The 9,709-nt window shown below is 42.5% G+C and overlaps 1 long non-coding RNA gene across 1 annotated transcript; it reads left to right on the forward strand.

Moving 5' to 3' along the window:
• Positions 1–428: 428 nt before the first annotated feature.
• On the forward strand, positions 429–6,494 carry LOC115047419 (uncharacterized). The gene is made up of 3 exons (XR_003841009.1): positions 429–510; positions 5,461–5,543; positions 6,450–6,494. It is a non-coding gene; the product is annotated as an uncharacterized LOC115047419 (long non-coding RNA).
• The last annotated feature ends 3,215 nt before the right edge of the window (positions 6,495–9,709 follow it).

Raw genomic sequence — 9,709 nt, forward strand, 5'->3', positions numbered from 1 at the left:
AGCCCCTTCCCCAATCAAAGACTAAAGGTTGTCTTAAAAAGAGAGGTTTGATCAGCATTTCCAGATTATTTCCTTGCAGTCCCGAAAAGCTGACTTCAAAAGTGGAAGCTGTTTTCTGATTGCAACGCTCTCATAATTATGGGACATAAAACATGATGACTGCTCGCATATAATACTGCAAAACTGTGGACTATTTAACTTTGATCTTATTATGATTGTAATCAGTAGTAGAATGATCACATGGGCCGTGCATGTGTAACAATGTGTGACCTGTATTTACTGTAAGTTTGTGTGTGGTGAAGAGAAAGAGCAGCAGCAGCCACAAGGCTCTGAAGGAATAGGCTGTTGATGTGGGTCATTTCAACTGTGCGCTGCTTTTGGCACAAGAGGATTTTGCTGTGGCACAGAGGACAGGAAGGTACAGGGATAAGAAGATCAGCTGGATCATTCATATTTCCATTGAGGTTGTTACTGCAGTATCAAGCACGCACCCTGCGGCGCTACAATCAGGTGACTCGCTTTCTTCAACATTCATATTGACACTAAACCTCTATGACCCATTTCTACTTGAATTTTGAGCATTGCCTGTCCAAATATTAGACAACAGAATCATGAAATCAAACATGCACTATAATGCCACTTGAGCACAATATTGGCACATTTTATTCCAATATTTATTCTTAAGAACCTCCCTTATCGTAAGATGTTCCTTGAAAGGAAGGTGGAGTAAACAGGTTAAGCTGATTATGGCACGTTGTTGCTTGAGCTTTATATTCAGTCCGGTGGTGCTGCTGTTGATAATCCTAAACAGCAGCGCCTGAGTCCCTGAGTGCACGTGTAAATATAAACTCGCATTCAGGGAACCACATTAAACAGGGACAATATTTCGTATTCATTGATGCTTTCTATGACTCACCGCGGTAAACACACAATACATGCCCGGTTACAAATTTGGTGAATGGTTTTTACAAGAGCTGACAACTTGTGGATAATGGGCATTAATCAAATGAGACTAAATGAGAAGCATGGTTTTGGACAGGTATACTGGTGATAATCAGAGAGTCTGTGTCCAGCCAGACAGGCAGATATTGTACACAGAGGGTGTGCCAAAACAGACAGGAAAGCCGATTACGTTTTCCCTTTGTCAGCAGAACTGGCAGCACCAGGTCACTGTCGGGGAGAAAAATCCCCAAAACAGAACAGTAGCTGTAAGCCATTGCTGAAAACAAAAAAGGGAAAGTGGTGCATCTCCCAGTGTTGTCAGGCTGCAAAACCAGCTGGGCAAGGCCAAGGTGCAGCATATGTGAGAATTTAGATTTATATGCAGCACGTTTTTGCATATATTGCACATATTTCTGCATATATTTTCATTTGAACATAGAAAACATCTATACATTGCTTTTATTGAGATTAATGGGGGCGGGGAAACAGGACTCATCAACTAGATTTCCCTTTGGGCCTGTTTTATTAATCTGACCATGTCCTCAAGACCCTCTCAGTCATAGCAGAAACACATCTATCTCACTGAGGACCTCATTAAACTCGCTTTGGGATTCTGAGGGTGTATGCTATGATTCTTCTGAGGAAAGCTCAATGACCCCATTAAAACGATTGAAAACTACATCCAGCCCTTCTCCGTGAAAAAGCAAAACTTAGTGAATATGTAAATATTATGGAAAGAGGAAGTCCCCTACTTAACTGAGAAGTCTGATGTCAGTGCAGGTGGAAAATTGGACCATGATGTCACATCTTTCTAATAAGTAAACATCTTACCTCTCTCACCTCAGTAACTTTCTCATGTGACTCGTATGTAAACCCATGCAGGGAAGAATTAAAGGCCTACAGATTAAACATCCTGAGGCGCCCCAAGGCTTGTCATGATGGAAACATGAGAATGCAACAAGCCCTCAAGGTCAGATCTCCCAAGAGGGTGGCAGCCTGTGGATGAAAATGGATTCCAGCCCTGTGACCCAATCAATATCCTCTGGTAAGAGAGAAGATGAAACCAAAATCCCCCCCCCGGCCATCGAGTGATCACGAAGTACCACAGCATGAGGGTTTTTTTCAGAGTGTAGATGTTGTCATCCCAAGGCAACATCCTCCATCCGCCATAGCTCACTCTCAGCCAGCAGGGGGCAGCACAGGTAAAATGATCAATAATTCCAGTGTGACCCTTTCAAATGGAGCAGCTGACGCCACAGAGGCTAAAACTAATCCCTGCAGCTTAGGCTGGCATCATGGAGAGAAGCAGTTAATGGCAACACAGAACAAGGTGGATGAAGTGTCAGAAAATACAACATAGATCTCTATGGAGTCTACAAACAAGGACGCTGCTTCACCTGATCAAGACCAAATATCTACGGAGAGCACAGATTGTTCATCAGGAAGTCACCATCAGGATAACACCACAAGGGATATGGAATCAAGTGAGGAACCTGGGGATACTTTGAGGAAAATGGATGAAAACTCTGAAAATGAATCATGTTATGATGAAAAGGGAACAGGATCAGAATATATTTGTGGTCGTTTTGAGTCCAAGCCAAAAGCAATGGCAGAATATGTTGACATAGACAGTCTCAGGGCAACTGTACCAACTGGTTTCAATGTGAAAGATGATGAATTAGAGTTCAATGGGCGATCAGAGTTCTTCAAATATAACCAAAAAACGTCTGTCTCAGCAACCAATCAACCACAGGTATCAGCAACTCCTGAAGAAGGGGCCAATGATGACCAAGAGCACACCGGATCCTTGGATTATAATCTCACAAACAATGACTGGGTGAGGGAAGAAAGCTACAGGAGCGAAACACAAATTCCGCAAGGCTCTGAAGAGGCGATGACAAAGGGAGAGCAGGGAAATGGAAACAGGAGAATAACTATTGATATCCAACAAGGAGAGGAACTTCTTCAGCGTCTACAAATGGTACAGCAACGCCAGGATGTGCAGGAATCAGAGAACCATTCTACCCCACAGCAAGTTGCCCTAGAAACAAGAGGTAAGGGAAAAAATGAGACTGAAATAGTTGATTTCACAAAAGAAGAAGCGAATCTGACAGCAGGATATGAGATGGAAGTTAACACGCTTCCTTCTGCTATGAATGAGGGAGCAAAAACGAAGGGGAATGAAAACAAAGACGATGAAAAAGCAAGAACATCTTTGCCTGAACAGCCAGTGAACCGGAGGACTGCCAGAGCAGAGGCTGATAACTCTGATGATGATCAAAGTGACAGTTGGATGCCTGCAGATTTGCCTCTAATTAAATCCCATGAAACCAAAGAAAAGCCCAGCCTGTCTACCCCTGACCAATTCTCAGCAGGTGAAGGCTCGATGGAGAGGCAGATCAAAGAGTTCCAAGAGGAGAAACAAACCCTGCAGAGAGCTGGGGGTATTCTCAATCTTACCAGCAACCCAGATATACTGGAGATTCCCTTCAAGACCAATATATCCCTTGAGCCACTAGCACCAGAGGCTGACCAACACAGTGAATGGCAGTTTTCTGGGCAGAAAATGCAAAGGGAGATAAGTCAGGAGATTCAGAGAGAACTGGTGTTGGTCAACCAGGGTAAGATCCCAGGAGGGTACAGCAAAGGAGAGATCCGCCAGTTGAAGGAGACAAAGTTGCTCTTTGAGGCTTTCCAGCATGATAACTCTGAGGGTCCAACAAGGCACAGGAAACTCCCAGCCACGCTGATAAAAGGTCATGTTTATCCCTCTGTGTTGGAGCGCACACGTAGCCTAGAGATGCTTTCCCTCAAAAGTTGCCCGGTTGCAAGAGCACATTCACTCCGGCTATATGGATCCGCAACCTCTGACGTGGACAAAAATCCTGAAAGCCAGAGGTCAAAGAGCCCGACCGGGGGGTCACGAGACAAAACACGACTTTCCCCTTACCCAAAACAAGACAAGCAGCCACGCTTGTGCAGAAGCATGGACTCCATAAGCACTGATGCCACCACATCAGCTGTGGTTGCTAGGAATAAAATCAGCGAGGGAAATACGAGAAAAGAATCTCCCATCCTCAAGCACAACCCCTTCTTCAAGCTGCGTCCAGCCTTGGCTCTGCAGCCAGAGGTAGAGAAGGACATCCGGGAGGCCAAAGAAAGGGAGGAGGAGCTGCGAAGACAGCGGTGCGCTCTGTATGGGGAGAATAGGCAAAGTAGTCCAGAAGAAGAAATGTCACATCACACAAAGACCCTCATACCAGGTCAGTCCTTTTCACTTGATTTAATCAGTGGTGGGATTGATTTCATAATTTTTTTCAAATGGATTATCTGAGAGGAGTTTTGAGGTCTTCAACTTGGTAATTTTGCGGCGACATAGCGGTTAGCATTGTTGCCCCACAACAAGAAGGTCGTGGATTTGGTTCCCGGCCTGGGGCCTTTCTGTGTGGAGTTGCATGTTCTCCCCGTGCCTGTGTGGGTTTCCTCCCACCATTTAAAAACATCAAATTTAGGTTAACTAGTGACTCTAAATTGTCTTTAGGTCTGAGTGTGAGTGTGTGTCTGTCTGACCTGTCCAGGGTGACCCCGCCCATCACCCAGTGTGAGGCGGGATTGGCTCCAGCAGCCACCACAACCCGGAAACGGATAAGCAGCAGAAGATGAATGAATGAATGAATGAATGAATGCATTGCAAAGGGAAGTAATACACTTCGTATTGTAGTGCTTCTCTAGTATTATTCTATAATAACAATAACTCTAAATATCATATGATCCAGTATATATTTAAAAACACAAGCATATCTGATAAGAGTCATTTCTATCTTATTCATTGCATATTGCGCATTGCCTTTTGGCACTCAGTCTGTCTCTACATTAGCATCGAATAGTGTTACCCAAGAAGTCTTATCAGCAACTTAGTGTCAACCCTGTCACCAGCGGTTAAAGTCAAATCATTCTGGGAGTGGCCTGATCTGAGTCAGCAGATGCCAGCAGGCTCAGTGACAATATTAAAGCAGCTTGAGCCGTGGGCAGCTCTGGTTCCTTCATAGTGTTGTGTAAATAGACGTGACTTAAGTTGGCTGATCCGTATTGCTGAAAGAAATCTGAATCTTTTTCTGCGTTTTGTCATGTCTTTTTGTAGCTGCCTATGCTATAGCCAGCATGAGAGTTTTAAGGGGGGGCCGTGTTAGAATTTTCAGTGGCTGAATAATGATGCGTGGGCTGATTCAAGGTGAAGATGATGAAGCTGCATGTGGCAGCTATTTAATGTGTCTGGGCTGGACTAAACGGACAGGAAAGGGCTCATTGTTAAGGGCAGATAGGATGCGCCATGTTATCACTACCATCCCTCACACAACACTTTATGAAAATGTATCACCCAAATAACTACACAGGCCAGTTCAGCAGCGAGGAGCTAAACTCAGTGAGCACACGGAACCTACTTAATCTACACAAATGCTGGCTGTTAACTGAACGTACACCTCTAACCCAAAGCTTGTTTCCTTTTCCCGTCTCTAGATGTCAGACAGTCCAGAGGGAAGCTGGAGCGGGTTTGGCCACCGCCTTCCAAGAAAGATCAGATGACATCTGAGCAGACGCAGGTGACGTGTCCGATTGATTTACTGTAAAACACTGTGACTTCTGTCAAGTCTTTGTATTTGTTTAATGCACAGTACTGGCAGGAACACTATCTGACATCATTTTATACTGTCACTACTTCAGGGAAAGGATGGACTGTCATCAGAAGGCTTTTCACAAGGGTTATCAGTGTTATGTATATTCTCAAGCCTTTGCTAATGGTGAGGTTTACTCCATCACAAGTAAACTCTTAATTTAAGTTGCTGTTTCAGTATTTAGCATAATGATATATTGCCTTGGAAAAATGACTTATCAAATAAAATTGCTGACCTGGAGTCAAGGAAAATTTGGAATTGAATTTGGTGGTCAAAGGTCAAAGTTCAAGGCCACTGTGACCTCACAAGCACACACAAGAATCTCATCTCATTATCTGTACCCCACATCCATCAGGGTCAGGGGGAGAACTGCAGCCAAACCCAGCTGACTCATTCACTAATCATGATGCAATTCAACTAGAATATGGAATAGGATAATATAACGAAGTCCGAATAGTTAATATCCAAACAGCCAAAGTTCAACTTTGCTGAGAGGCAACCAAGAATGAAGCAGGAACTCTAGGTCTACTGTGTGCTTTTGCTTTTCTAAAGTTTGGATTCATATTATCTCATCTCTCATATACAGTGCTTCTAGATATTGATTATATCTGTCATGGGCCACTATCAGTAAACAGGCATTTCTTTGTTTGTTCTGTCAGGTATAAAGAAAGAAAAAGAAAGTTTTACCGTTTCACTGAATCTCACAACAGATATACAGTATCTTTACTGTCACCTACTGCAGTCTTTAGTCTGTTTGTTATCATTGAAGCATCTGAAATTGAGAGCTGCTCTTGTTCTAAATCATGCTCTTCTCTTTGGCTCGTCCCACAACAGGAGCCAAAAGTTCACAGAGCAGGAGGTCAGAAGGCTCCTCTGTGGCAACGCTGGGAGTCTGGCCTGATCAATGGGCAGCCATCACAAGAAAAGAGCTGACATTGGTCATCCTGATGTTTTTAACGCTACACATAAACCACGTGATGCTAGACAGTTGCACAATTGTAAGCAGAGATGAATCATTGCAAACAAATTCCTTTTGGTAGTTCCATCTTAAATTCTCTCAGGCGCCACTAACTCTGCTTTGTATGTGATAAATACACTTTTGATAGCTTAAACACTAGTTTTACTGAAGAGGTAAATAAATCAAAAGTCCCACTTCCATCTTCCTCATAGTCTTTAGTCTTGCTGGGTTTTTAAGGGGATTAAACATTTCAAAAGATTCTCACACGAATAAGCAAACTAAGTTTCCTCTTCCAGATTTTCCATTACAGAAATCACATTGAGGTTGTTGTTGTTTTTTGGTTTGTTTTTTTTTTTTTAATTATTATTATTTTGTGAGATGAGGAAGGTTAGCTGCTGTATATGTTCTGGAGATTTCTCAGCAAGTTGGCATTCACAAATCAACACGTTTTTTTCATGTACACAAGTAGAAATTGTAAACTTCCTCCTGTTAGGGTACACAGTTGAAAGATTAAGGAGGCCATGCCACCCATTTTACACATCAAATTCAGTTTATTCAGTCTGTGCAAACAAGCAAATAATGTTTCCTTTGGTTTATGAGCATATAGAAAGACAATATCCAGCTGCTTTATGGGAAGTCAGGATCCAGTGTTGTGTTTTTGACCCAAAATAAGCAATAAAAAAGAAAGAAATGAATTCATCTGCCTCAATTTTTCATTCATTGATTCATTAATCTTCTACCACTTATCCGTTTCCGGGTCTTGGGTTCTGCTGGAGCCAATCCCAGCGCACATGCTGGTGAGGGGTGGCGTCACCCTGGACAGGTCTCCAGTCCATCACAGGGCCAACACACAGACACAGACAGAGACCAACAACCACTCACACTCACACTCAGACCTACAGACAGTTCAGAGTCACCAGTTAACCCAAACATGATGTCTTTGGATGGTGAGAGGAAACTGGAGTACCCGGAGGAAACCCACGCAGCCACAGGGAGAATATGCAAACTCAGCACAGAAAGGCACAGAAAGGCCCCAGGCCCGTGAACCAAACCTGTAATCTTCTTATTGTGGGGCAGCAGCACAAATCATTATGCTGCTGTGCTGCCTTGAAGGAATACAGATACAGTTTTTTGCTATTTTGCTGACAGTTAGTCACAAAGGTAGCCACACTCTCTAAGCTGTATGATAAATGTGAAGTGATGTCGGAAAATAGCGCCGATGAGTCACTTCCAGGTGTCCTCTCTGTTTACCATTTCCATCACTTGTAGCTTCATCCTGCCACGCCACATGTGCCACCATCTGCAGATGCCTGATGGTTACAGAAAGCCTGACTGCGCTGCTCAAACTGAGATGTGCCATTGATTTGTAGGTGCTGATTCCCAGCTCAGACAAGAATAAGGGGAGCCTTGACACCATGAGCATCAGTTGTCTGTTCTGGTGTTAATACAGTTTGAGAATAGTCATAAAAAAAGCACCGGGACTTCGTGTACAACATTTGGAACTCGTCAGAATGCAGCGAGTGGTATTTTGGATCAGTATTCAGGATGGAGGCCATGTTCATATGTCATGACAGAAACCCCGGTCTTGGACCGGGGGTTCTGTTTGTGGGTTGGTGAAAACGGTAGCCAGTTAACACTGGGTTTCTGATCCAGGAAGGGCAAAGCGAAAAGTCCTTCCTCCACTGGGCTGCCAGATGGTACTTAGACTGGCTAAGCTGTGTACGTCTGACTGTGGAGATTAGAAACTGAACTGTATCGAACGGACATGATCACAGGTCAACCAGGGAAAGCTTCCCTGATGGTTTTCTGATGGCTTCATTTACCATTGACTTCCTTTTCATTTAGGACCTCACACAGCCTGGTCTCCAGTAATTAAAACAGACTCTTTAAATTTAGGCTAATTTACAATCAACTCAGTGGCGTTGTAAGAGCCATATTGATGCTACTTATGTTTTAGTTATATGTGCCTTTAAAAATGTTGTAATGCTCCTTTAGTTGCACTGGTGACGTCATCAACAATATCAGACTAGATTAGCTTTGTCTTTACTTTTTCAGTTTACTTTCATGAACATAAGTTACTGCCTTGGAAGATTCTTATACGTCAAGCTTCAAAGCTAAGAGGACTGCTCAATGGTAGCGGTAAAAGTGAACATAGCAAATATTGCTGCTACAGGCATTTTATCATATTTTTCATGTGTCATGAGAATGATGGCAGCCTAATGTTGTAAGATTCTGTCTTTTGTCCTGGGATTTTTTTTGGTTTCTGCGTCGGTATTCAAAAAGGACTGTAGTTACGGTCACCATAACAAACTCTGCATGGTGTCGGAGGTACTTTAGCCTCTCAGATTACCTCATTAAAGCCAACTACTTTCTAATAACCTCTAGCTAGTAGGGCCAGTACATCCAGGCTCAGTTCAGATTTCCATGCTTTAAAGATGAAAGATCCTGTTTTATAACTGCAGATGCACCTCTAACTGTTTCCCCAGCTTTCTTATTTTTTGGTGAATAAAACTTTATCTCTGAAGTGATCAAAATAATGGCCACAGTGGAATTCTGCTACAGCACACACAGAGATATATTTTTTTATATATATATCAAAGGCATAAAGTCATAGATGTCATTTTGTAACATCTGCCAGTAGATGGCAGTATAGCCGCAATCACCAAGAGAAGGCATTTCTCGGCACAGCAACTGAAACCTTTTATGTGGGATTATGGGTATTAAATTGCTTGTTCAATCAATGCTAGTATTGCAAGCACTACTGCAAGGTGCTGGTATTTTGAAATGCATTTGAAGATGTACAAACGTAACCCAAGCTTAAATATATATATATATATATATATATATATATATATATATATATATATATATATATATATATAGACACTTTTGCATTCATTTGGGCGAGAAATTGTGTCCAAACTTTTGACTGGTAGTGCATATTTTATCCACATTCATGTTCACATATGCCATTAAAATATCATGAAATTATCTCATGAAAGAGAAGACAGCTGAGAATGTACAGTAGTTACATAACCGCTGCAATTTATCCCAAAGATGAATCATTTATTTCACAGAACCCGATCCAGCAGCAACATGCAGAATCAATCCCATGTACACTAAGAAGGAGAAAAAA

The sequence above is a fragment of the Echeneis naucrates genome, chromosome 8, assembly GCF_900963305.1.
Source record: "Echeneis naucrates chromosome 8, fEcheNa1.1, whole genome shotgun sequence".
Lineage (NCBI taxonomy): Eukaryota > Metazoa > Chordata > Actinopteri > Carangiformes > Echeneidae > Echeneis > Echeneis naucrates.